We start from the raw sequence: 12,244 nt of genomic DNA, 5'->3' as shown, positions 1-12,244 counted from the left end.
TGTGTTCGAACATGTTTTCCCAGACATACACACCCGCACATACGCACACACACACGCATGCATATACACAGCCTCATATACTATCACATTCATGCGCACGCACACACACACGCTAACGTACACCCATACATGCACAAGTACACACACATGCGAAACGTCACTTCCTTTAAAGTGAAAGCCAGACATGCGCAGTCAGAACACTGACCCCAGTATAAAAGTCAACAAAACCTGTCAACTTCCTCTTTTTGCGTCTAGACCAGCGTTCGACCTGCTTAGTCGACAAACTGACCGCATGTTCTAACGTCACTTTCCCTGCTACTGTAATGTGGGGCAAGCGCAAACACACTTAATACGCTTTTCCTCTCCATGAACTGGATTGACTTACTCTCTCTATCTCCCCTTCGCTTTGGCCCATCGACACAGACATGTGCGCGACTTTCTACTGAGTTTAACCCTTTCTTTCTACAGCCGGCTTGCCACTTCGCATTTCTCTATTCCTTTCACACGCGTAGTCGTCAGCGGCTGAATGAAGACATGTACACGAAGACCATCATTTCTCAACAGAAAATAAACGACATGTTTATTTTATTCCAGCATTTGAGTTCTGTATTTTATTCATTCAATTCATTTAATTATTTTTTCTTGTAGCGAGTTAGGGTATTTTATATCCTGGTCCGCAACAGGTGTAAGCACAGACTAGTTACAAAACAGCCTTCCCATGTTAAGAATGGCTTTCAAAATAAAAACATTATTATTTCAGCACAGTAACAAAAAATACATAAGTACCCAAAATTTCATTTTATTGTTCAATGTTTTTAATGTTAAATTATAAAATAAAACATATTTAATCATTTTAAAACTTAATCTTGCATTTTTTTTTATTTGTTAAACAACGTGGTTTATTTAAATGAAATTTTAATAACGATGATCACATTTTTCAATAATTACCCGGTTTGAGGATATTTGTACAACTAAAAGGTATTTTTTTTGTCAATTTACATTGACTTTTGACTTAAAACATTGTCGAGGAAGATTTTTTCGCATACACCGCCATATTCGCAGTCTTGCAGAAATCAGAGAGGCCAAAGTAAACCAAAGCCCAATTTGGCCTTTTGTTGGCACCTTTTTTGGCTTTAAATATTTTTATACTTTACCAACAACGTTATTGTACCTATTTACAATGCCTCCCCACGAGACAGAGTTAGACACCAGGGTCGTTTTTTGACGTGGAGAAAAGGTACAAAAATAAAAATTTTCTCAGTCGTGAAGGATTTCTCCTCCACTAAAAGAGAACGAGAAATGGAAATTCCGCATCTGAAAAACAGATACTACAGTTTGATCTTAGCCAAAAGGCTAAGTATGCAATTATTATAAAGAAGCATCGAAAATACCACTTAAATACGAGGAATAAATAAATATTAAGAAAAACGGGAGTTATCTCCCTTGCTCGTTGCTCACTACACCTTTACTAATAGCAGCAGTTAATAAACAATATTCGTTTAAATAAACACATGTGTCCAATTGTCTTTACTTATCGTTCAATTATTAACGTGTCTTCACATCTGAGACATCTCAAGTGAAATATATTTTTACACAAGGAACGAAATAATGAGTACACCGTGTTACGATGACCTAAAGTTGTATCGATTTACTAAAAACAAAACAAGTTTCCGTTTTTATTGTCAGCTGTCTTTACTTATCGTTTGCATGTCTTCAAGTGAAATATATTATGAAAGAATAAAAACAAAACGATTCGGCACACTTAACTAATGAACGGACATTTTTACACGAGGAACAAAATAATGATTTTACCGTTACGATGACCTTAATTATTCATAGTCCTTTAGCAGTTGATTTTTTAAAAAATAATTTCACGTTTAAATCGTGTTTTTCATGTTTTAATTTTGATTTTTCTATATTTTCATATATTTTATTTCTTAATGAATTGGACACACACAACAAAAGTTGTGTCGATTAACTAAAAAAAATCATTTCACTTATTTTTTTATTGAATTCTTGAAAGAAAGGTAAGTTGTATATATTTTTTTCTTTTTTAGACATTTAAACTATCCTATTCAACATGTTTTAATATATATATATATATATATATATATATATATATATATATATATATATATATATATATATATATATATTCCAATCCAATCTTTTTCATTGAATTCTTGGAATGAAAGGTACGCCTTTTTTTCTTTTTGACACAAAAACAATCCCATATGGTCTAAATTAGTCTTAAATATAAAAAAAATGCCAATGCACTTATTGATCCGCGGTATTTTTTAAAATAGTACTTTCAAGTTTTTTAAAAGTTTTGTTATATCTGTTTGACGCTGTTTTACATTAAAACAAATCGTCGCACCTTTGCTTTTTTAATGTTTTGATTAAAAAAAAAAAAAAACATCGCGTCCTCATTTATGAGCTGAAAAAAAAATGAACGAATTTCTTAGTAAACGAGAGTTTTCTTCCTCTGCACATTGACAAATTGTAAAACAGCGCCATCTGTTTTTATTAAATTGTAAGGTTAAATACAGAATAAGTACAAAACACCCTCCCCTTCCCTATGTTAACAATGGCATTCTGAGTTTGTATTACTGTACACATAGATTCGAAAAAGTTGTCAAAAAACAAATATATAACAAATAAATGTTATCAAAGGAAAGATAAGTTACTTTTCTGCCAAACTGGATATATTTTTTCGTGTTTTTATTCAATGTAACATGTTTATTCAGCTCGAAAAGCATACAGTGTTTACCGATGTATTGGAAAATTCGAAATGGCGCTCGACACTCTCTTTAACACGGTAAGTTCAGGAAAAGATGTTATAAAGAATAAACTAGACAAAATACTGTTAGAAATTCGCTCATTATATGTTACCGTGACGTTAGTTGACATATATTCGGTGTTTTTTTAAATAGTATTTTATCTAGTTTATTATTTATAACACCTTTTCCCAAATATTTGTTTTTGACAACATTTTCGAATCTATGTGTACAGTAAAAAAAAAACCGGCATTCTAAATAATAACGTTATTATTTCAGCATGGATCAATAAGTGCACTAGTACCAAAAAAACATATTTTTATTGTAATTCACTAAAAAAATATTGGTTCCACATATTGAGTCCGATATAAGTTTTTAGTACAAAATGTATATGTTTTAAGTAAAATTTTCCATGTGACATTTACATTTCTGTATAAATTTGTTTATTTAAGTAAGAATTGTGTGATTTCTGAGAAAATAATAATGTTTACCATAAACACAATAATTTACAATAATAATAATTTAATTCAAAGTTGGTCGAAAACTGCTTTTTCGATATTCAATTGTTTTAACATTTTAAACAATCTTTCGTCTGTCTACACTTACCTAGAGGATAATGTTTGATGTTTTATCCAATTTTTAAGATTTCAGAATAGGGGTAACTTCCTTTTATAACGTGTACATAAAATGAGCACCCATTTATTGGCCATCACCAATTAGCAGTTACGTAATGTAGAAAAAATATTGGTGAATCTTTACAATCTATGCAGAATAGTTTATCCTCTACAAATTTAAAATCGTCTTCTTTCTTATTACGTTTCACAAGCCTATAAAAATATCCACAAAGAAAGAATTGATAAGAACAATAAATAATTAAGATTTCAGGGTGTGTGATAAAAATTTAATGTAAAATGAGCAACCACTTTGTGGCAAGTTAGTGATCAACAAGACATGTAAGTGTTTGTAGTTTCTAATTTTTGTGGTGGAGGAGGCTTGCAGACTTGTGACCCTGTCGGTTTTTTTTTTTTCTTTTTGCTTTCTGATTTGGAGAAGGAGTAGAGCCGATACGTTAGTAGTATCAGAAACCGACCTTAAGAATGCGTGAAAAAAATAGTAAAAATTCTTTGCAATTCCTGTTTTCTTGACTGAAGCATTAGGTTATAGTTATTCAAATTGTTTAGCTCATTACTCTGTTCCAGTCTGTGCCTCTAGTATATGGAATTTGTTATCACTGGACTACATTCCCGCAGACCAGCACATACTCTGTTGCAATATTTTGGTCGTATAATGGAGTATGATCCCACACAGTCGGACGATTCTATTTATAAACGATGCTGCTAGGAACTGACGAATCGAATTAATTCAGGTTCTACTACCAACCAATCAGAAACCAAAATTGCTCCATAAATATTAAATCTTTTCTGTAGCAATTTCGCATATTTTTTCCATCTCGACACGGTAAGAATATTTTGCTCTATGGAACTGTCTACTGCAAACCAGTCACCTATCAGCACTTGTGTGTAACAACGAACCATCGGAAACTGTTCTGTCTACTGCAAATTAGTCACTTCTCAAGACCTGTTTAGAGCAACGAACCATCGGAAACTGTTCTGAAACTAAAGATGGGTTACACTTCTAGATACTCGTTTACAAATCCAATGTGCTCATTTTTCTTATGTATTGATAAAATAATTGTAAGTCTATCCTATTATATTTATAACAAACAAAAACTAATATTTGATCCACGATATTAAAATATTGACTTTGTTTTATTTTTTATTCACAGATGTTCCTGATTAAACACGTTAATTGAATTATAATGAATTAGCGTTTACTTTAAAATTATAAAAACAACTGTTGACTTCTATTTGGAAGAAAACAAAGACATCTATGCGACTATATACTGTTTAGGATATTCCACAAACTCTCTTAAATAATGAAAAAAATCAAACATGTCGAAGAGAATGTTATGTGAAATAGCTGATTAATGTGCAAATAAATGCAAAGGTACAAATAAATAGAATAAAAAATTGCAGAAAAATTGAATGAATGCGTTTAAATTTAAATTCGAAAAATAATTGCAAGCTTATTATTAGTACATTTATAATCTTGTTCTAGAAAAATCTGAATGAAACATGCAGGCACACACTGGTGAAAAGCCACATTCTTGTGAGGTGTGTGGATATACTTGTTCTAAGAAATATCATTTAATGACACATATGAAAACTCACACTGGCGACAAGCCATATTCTTGTGAAATTTGTGGATATTCTTCTTCTGTAAAATCAAATGTTGTGACACATATGAGAACCCACACTGGGGAAAAACCATATTCTTGTGAAGTGTGTGGATATTCCTATTCTCAAAAATCAACATTATTGATACATATGAGAATTCACACTGGGGAAAAGCCACATTCTTGTGAGGTGTGCGGATCTTCCTATTCTCAAAAATCAACGTTAGTAAGACATATGAGAATTCATACTGGAGAAAAGACTCATTCTTGTGAAACGTGTGGATATTCGTTTTCTCAAAAAGCACATTTAGTGACACATCTGAAAATTCACACTGGAGAAAAGCCACATTTTTGTGAAGTTTGTGGATATTCTTGTTCTGATAAATCAAATTTAGTGACACATATAAGAACTCACACTGGGGAAAAACCATATTCATGTGAAATATGTAGATATTCTAGTTCCCAAAAATCAAAGTTAACAAGACATATGAAAAAACACCCTGGGAAAAATCCATAGTTATGAAAAATGTGTGGCTATTCTTCTTCTGAAAAAAATTAGTGAAACATGATCATTCACACTGGAACGAAATGGACAAGTTTAGCAAACAAGTCTGAGTTAAACATAACATCTGGATGGATTATAAATAAAATCCAAGCAAAAAGTAATTGGAAACTATGTCCCCTGTTTTCCCGTAGTATTGAGTATTTGTAAATATTAGCCTTGTTAACAAGTGGATCGTACCACGATAATTAGGACAGAATTATAATGGTTGCTGAACATCACGGCATTATTATAAATATTTTAGACACTGACAGCAGATTGTCATATAGAAGCAGACATTATACGAGGCAAAACAATGAAGTGTGTAAATATCCCTACTAAACGATTTAAGGTTCACTGTTACTATTTTATAAGGCAATAACATAGTGTTTCCAATTATGCTGGATGTTATTATGTTATAAGGCAAGAACTCAGTGTTTCCAATTATGTTGGATTAAAGAAAGTTAAAAGGGAAAAATGATGAAATGCCAATGTTTTTCATGACATGAAAAGAAAGAAAGTAGAGAGTGTGCTCCACCTGACATTCAGTTAAAGTCAGGTTCTCTTGAAGAGTATTATATTATTGTACGATTTGTGTGTAAATATGTTTATTGGACCATCTGTAAACAGTTGGATATTAAATGCAGTGCGCCACTTGACATTCAGCTGACGTAAGGTTCTCTTGAAGAGTAGCTTAATAACTACTCCTCAAGAGAACCTTACGTCACATTCCATTTGCTAGTCACATTTTCAATTTTCTTCTTGTTTCTCGTTTTAGTTTCTTTTTTATGTTTGTTTATTTGGGTTTCTAGCCTTATTTTCCATCCGGGTTTTGTCAATGAATCTTTCTCCGGCTGTTTTTCTGATTTGAACTTCATACTTACTATCTTGGCTCTTGCATCAATAAAATTGTTTAGTCTGTGATTGTATTTGTTGTGATTTGTTGGATGAAGAAAGTCTGTACAGCTGACGATGCTATCACTGCTACCATGGAGTTGCTCATGAGCAAGTTCGTTGTCACAACCCTATAATACATTCTCATGCCACTTTTTAAACAGGATTAAAAGAGACAGATGCTTCCTCACCCCTGGCACCCGCTCTCTGCACGTCTATGCTTAGGTGTATATTGGGACAAAATGCATCTTTATTTTAGTGAAGGTTGGTAGCACCGACCCCCTAAGTCAGCGGTCCAAATCTATCTGCATCAATAATAATAATAATAATAACACTAATAATAAGAATAATAATAATAACGATCCTATAATACATTCTTCTGCAAAAGATCACTTTTAAAACAGGATTAAAAGAGACAAATGCTTCCGCACCTCTAGAACCCAATCTCTGCACATCAGTGGTCCAATGGTCTGTGTCAATAATAATAATAATAATAATAATAATAACAACAACAACATTTCCCTTAATTCCGGCTTCAAACCAGGAGCTTAAATGATCACGGGTTTTCCTAAGGATGTTGATGGTACCTATAATTGCAGAGGTCTGAAGGCCGCCTAAAACATCGGGGATGTGTAGTTTTTTCAATTGTACTTCAAGACGACTTGATACTACTAGTATACCAACTACGACCGGGATTATTTGTGTTTTAACCCCGTGTATACGCCTTATCTCCAAGGCCAATGGAGCATAACTGCTCCACTTCTCATTCTTCTCTTTCACATACCTGTCCTAGGGTACTGAGAAGTCTACAATCTGCCAGTTTTTTGAGACCTTGTCTACGACGACCAAATCCGGACGATTATGTTCCAATTGTTTGGTCGTTATGACACTTTTGTCCCACCATACCTCTACCGTTCCAGCCTTACTTGTTCTCACTTCATCAGGCTCCTCCTCAAACCATTTTCCAACACACTTCACCCCAACCCTCTTATACGCCTCCCAATATATCCGGAGTCCCATGCGATCGTGTCTTTTGCAGTACTCTCTCTGGGCCAATCCAATACACCCTACTGCAAGGTGCGCAATTGACTCTGAGGTCTTACCACAAATCCGGTATTCTGCAGAAACTTCCTCTCCTAGAATCACTTTTTTGAACAATGGTGTTCCTAATGCCTGTTCTTGTGCTGCACAAACAAAAGTTTCAGTAATTTTAGCCAGATACCCAGCTCTAAGCAATTGCCATGATCTTTCATCAGCCACTTCTGCTAGATCGTGGAAGAACCTTCCATGCATTTTATTCCTAGCATGCTCCTCTGCCCTTTCTCTATCCATACGTTTCACATACTCAGCCTTGGTTTCACATACTTCCACTTCATTGGCCACAAGCTTAAGCATCCACTCCTCACTTCTAACCACTTGCTCTTTCAAAGACATCTCAGTTCTAATACAAATAAATAGTAGATGGTTGAGGCGTCTGTCACCAGATCCAAAGTTATAGCCTAGTTTTTCTCTCTTCCAAAAGGATACTCAGTGGCATCATCATCATTACAAAAAGAAGTGGCGATAACGAATCTCCTTGAAATATTCCACGTTTAATGCCAACCTGCCCCATCTCTCTGTTTGCTGTCAGCACCGTTTTCCATTGAGCCATATTTGTCTCCAAAAGCCCTGCCACATTCTCAGAAACCTTCATCGTCAATAATGTTTAGCGTATCCATAAATGAGGAACCATGCCATAAGCCTTTCTGTAATCGATCCATGTTACGCTCAGATTCTTTTCCGCATCCTGCATTAATACTTTATTAATTAGTAGTTGCTCTTTAGTACCTCTTGAACCTTTCTGGCACCCCTTTAGTTCGTCAGGAAAAACACCATTACTCTCAAGATGTTCATAAATTTTCTCCGCAAATAGTCCAGTCAAAAGTTTCCACATCAATGGCAGACATGTAATTGGTCTATAATTATTGGCATCTGTTCCTGTTGCAGGATCTTTCATAATCAGTGTTGTTCTTCCCTTCACAAGCCAACCAGGGACATCTCCCGACCATACGATCCTTTGCAGGACAGAAGCTATAGGTGGATAAAGGTATGGAAACTGTTTAAACCCGAAGCCCATCACTCCATCTGGACCAGGTGCCTTCCAATCTGTCATTCTTCGTATGCCAGCCTTAATGTCATCGATGGTTATCTCAACGTTCTTCATCTGCTGAATTTCTGATAGCCTTTCTCTGACCTCTCTCAACCAGCTAGCCTTCTCATTATATCGCCCTTCGACACACCAAATCCCACTCTAGAACTTCCTTGCATCTTTTGCATTTGGAGTGTTGTTATTTCCCCCCTGTTTACTACCATTTAATTCTTTATACAGCTGTGACTGATTGTTCCGGAAAGGTTGTTCTGCCAAAACACAACACCTTTTCCAACAAAGTTCCTAATTTTCATACCACCAACATCTCTTCTCTTTCAGCATTGTTAGAACGTTCATTGTTCCCTTTTTCAGCAATCTATACCTCATTTCAAGCTCGTCCTTAGCTTTCTATCCTAGTTTAACTCATGTTCTTATTTCTTCGATTCTACCAATATCTTTCCGCCACCGTTTAATACTTTCTTCAAGCCGGCTCTGCCAGTGTGGCCTTCTATCCTTCATTTCTTTCTTTTTCTTCTGTAATAAACCAAGACGATTCGCAATAACGCATGACGCTGCATACAGAAGCCTATTAAGTTCCGTAATCGATATGTTTATTCTTATGATGTTGTGAATTACTCCTTGAACGATTTTTACCTCGTTTTTCACCTTCCGCCTATCACTACTCTCCATACTTTGAAACTCTATGATATCGTCTCTAAGGAGAACCTCTCTTAAGTTCTGAAGTATTTCTTTTTCTACAGAAGTCAAAGTTCGAACTTCATCACTATTTCTCCATACATCTGCTCCTTTCACTGGTTCTATTGTCTAAGAGTCAATGATCTCATCTGCCTTAGAACCTTCAAACTTTCTCATTACTTCCTCTAACCATAGGATTCCATTCCTCCTCAGTTGTCCGCCTCCCATCATCGTTTACATTTCCCTTCTGCACTTCCACTCTCTCAGTTCTTTCATCAGAGCTAGTTTCATCAATTTTACTTTCGTTATTCATTTCATTCCTAACCACCCATTCAATCTCTTCTCCTGTGATCACTGAAAGTAGGTTGTTATTGTTAATTTTAATTTGTTTTAAGTGGGATACCAAATTTGCAACACTTCTAGTTCCTCTCGATTCCCATTCTTCCTTCACATTTCGGATATATCCACCAGATTTGGTACTTCACTTCTTACAAAGCATACCCACAGTACTCTTCTTTCCCCATCCGTCCATGGCTTTTTGACATTTCCTTTTCCAACACCCTTCGTGTTCTAGCCTCATTCACATCGTTATTTTCTATATTTTTACTTTACATTCTCCCATAAATAATATGAGGGTTCCCCACCAAGGCCAAAGATCCCCTCCCGACCTTTCTCCTCCATCACCACCACTATCAGCATTACCACCACCAACTACAGTAGGAATATAATATACACTGTTAATGGCAACACTAATATCGGTAGCAATAATAATAACAGCAACAACAACAATAGCAATGACAGCAAAAATTAACAACTACCATTACAGCTACAGTAGAAATAAAAACATACCACTACTACTACCACCACTACTACCACTAGCAGTAATATTAGTAGTAATAGCAATAATCAAAAAAGTAATTTTTTATAATAATAATATTTATAATAATAATGATAATAATGAAAAAATGATAATAAAAAATAATAATAGTAATAAGAAGAAGAACAATGACAATAATAAAAATAATTTCAGTTAGAAACTGTTACTTTGTTCGCCTGCTTTTTTTTTGTTTTTTTTACTCCTCTGATGGTATTGCTGATGACAATAAAAGATGTACACAAAAACTGAAACATAACACATCAAAACATGTGAAAGCCAATTCCTCGTTTAACTGTGAATTTAAGTTTTAAATTATAATTTAAGTTAGAAACGCTTAGTTTTATTTGTTTTTGTCTTCATCTGCTATTTTTTAAACTCTGCCCCTTATGTTGCTGATGTCCGGAAAAATGTACACAAAACCAGAAACATAAACATCCGAACATGTGTAAGACAATTCCTCGTTTAACCGTGAATTTAAAGTTCAAATTATAATTTCAGTTAGAAACGTTTACTTATTTCGTCTGCGATTTTTTAAACTTCGCCGCTGATGTTACTTTTGACTGGAAAAATGTACACAAAAACAGAAACATAAAACATCCGAACACATGTAAGACAATTCCTCGTTTAACCGTGAATTTAAGGTTCAAATTATAATTTTAGTTAGAAACGCCTACTTGTTTTGTCTACAATAATAATAATAATAATATTAATAATAATAATAATAATAATAATAATAGTAATAATAATAACCACCCAGCAAGTACTATGATCGTTCTTTCTTTACAAAATACATTTGTGTTTCGAATTATCTTTTTGCATGTGAGCCTGTGATTTGACTTGCCTCTTCAGTTATTCCTTTACTCATATTTATTGAAAGAACAAAAATGAGAATATTATGTATTACATATGTTTTTTATGATGTTTGATTTTAGTTCAATAAGCCCGAAGTAAGCGTCAAATGTTTGTAATTCAAGTAGATTTGTTTTGCTTCTTAGTATGAAACAACCAAAACTCTATTTACAATAACACATCTTGTAACGTTTTTTCTTCTAATGGTTATTTAATAATTTGACCATTGAGATGACATTTTTCTGTTATGTTTTTTTTTATGCATATACATTTCATTATTTACGATATGCCAAAGATGTAACATAAGGGTCATTAAACGCGGGAAAGATAGGAAGTCACTCTGACATGAGCCAAACATAAAACAACAAAGATCCTTAGCATTTCGAAGTAATAACACCACAGCGATTGGCAATGGATGAAATAATGCCTGAGCTGTTTTAATACTGCAAAATGTCCCGGCTTGCCGGTGCTAATATGCAAGAAAAGATAGCATAACATAAATCGATAATAAACAACCGCCTGTTCGTTGTGTAACTAACTTGCAAATATTTTACTTTTCTTTTTGTATATCATTTAATATGCTTTTTAATTAGAAGTTATGTCCCTTTAATTGCAACGTTACATTCCTCTCATTCTTGGTGGATGCATTGCTCTCTTTTGTATATATGTTTCTTTATTAGTAAGTATTTCAGTCTGGTTGAGGTAATCTTTTCTTGATAAGTTTTGTATCTGAAGTTGGTCAGTCATTGGGGTTATGTGTGTTTAAGGTTTTTTTTTTGTTTATACCCACCCACAGAGTGAAAGTCAGAGTGAGGCAATTCTTCCTTGTGAGTTGTGATCGAGCTTACTTGCCTGAATATAGTGGTGTTTCTAGTGACTACGTGGCTTATGTTAGGATATAGCAATTAGCATATATATTTTTCTATTTTTGAAGCCCTCTTCATACCCCACGTAAACAATAAGTTCTGAAAATAAATGTAAACACAGAATTTCTGTAAAATGTTAAACAGTATTCTACTCGGTAAATGTGGGCGGATTACTTACGGGAAAACGGTTAATCGAACTGCAGAATATATATGTTACTTTATTAGTAAGTATTTGAGTCTGGTTGAGGTAATCTTTTCTGTGATAAGTTTTGTATCTGAAGTTGGTCAGTCATTGGTATTATGTGTGTTCCACGTTTTTTGTTTTGTTTTGTTTATACCCACCCACAGAGTCAGAGTGAGACAATTCTTCCTTGGGAGTT

The 12,244-nt window shown here is 34.2% G+C and overlaps 1 long non-coding RNA gene across 1 annotated transcript; it reads left to right on the top strand.

Annotated features, from left to right (window-relative positions):
- The first annotated feature begins 1,545 nt into the window (after positions 1-1,545).
- Positions 1,546-6,476, top strand: LOC145271284 (uncharacterized). Its single transcript, XR_013865804.1, has 2 exons — positions 1,546-2,027; positions 4,564-6,476. It is a non-coding gene; the product is annotated as an uncharacterized LOC145271284 (long non-coding RNA).
- Positions 6,477-12,244: the final 5,768 nt, after the last annotated feature.

The sequence above is a fragment of the Euprymna scolopes genome, chromosome 46 (genome assembly GCF_053919585.1).
Source record: "Euprymna scolopes isolate OS-2025 chromosome 46, ASM5391958v1, whole genome shotgun sequence".
In the NCBI taxonomy this organism is placed as follows: domain Eukaryota; kingdom Metazoa; phylum Mollusca; class Cephalopoda; order Sepiida; family Sepiolidae; genus Euprymna; species Euprymna scolopes.
The sequence above is the reverse complement of the archived record's forward strand: the minus strand, read 5'-3'. Positions and strand labels throughout refer to the sequence as shown.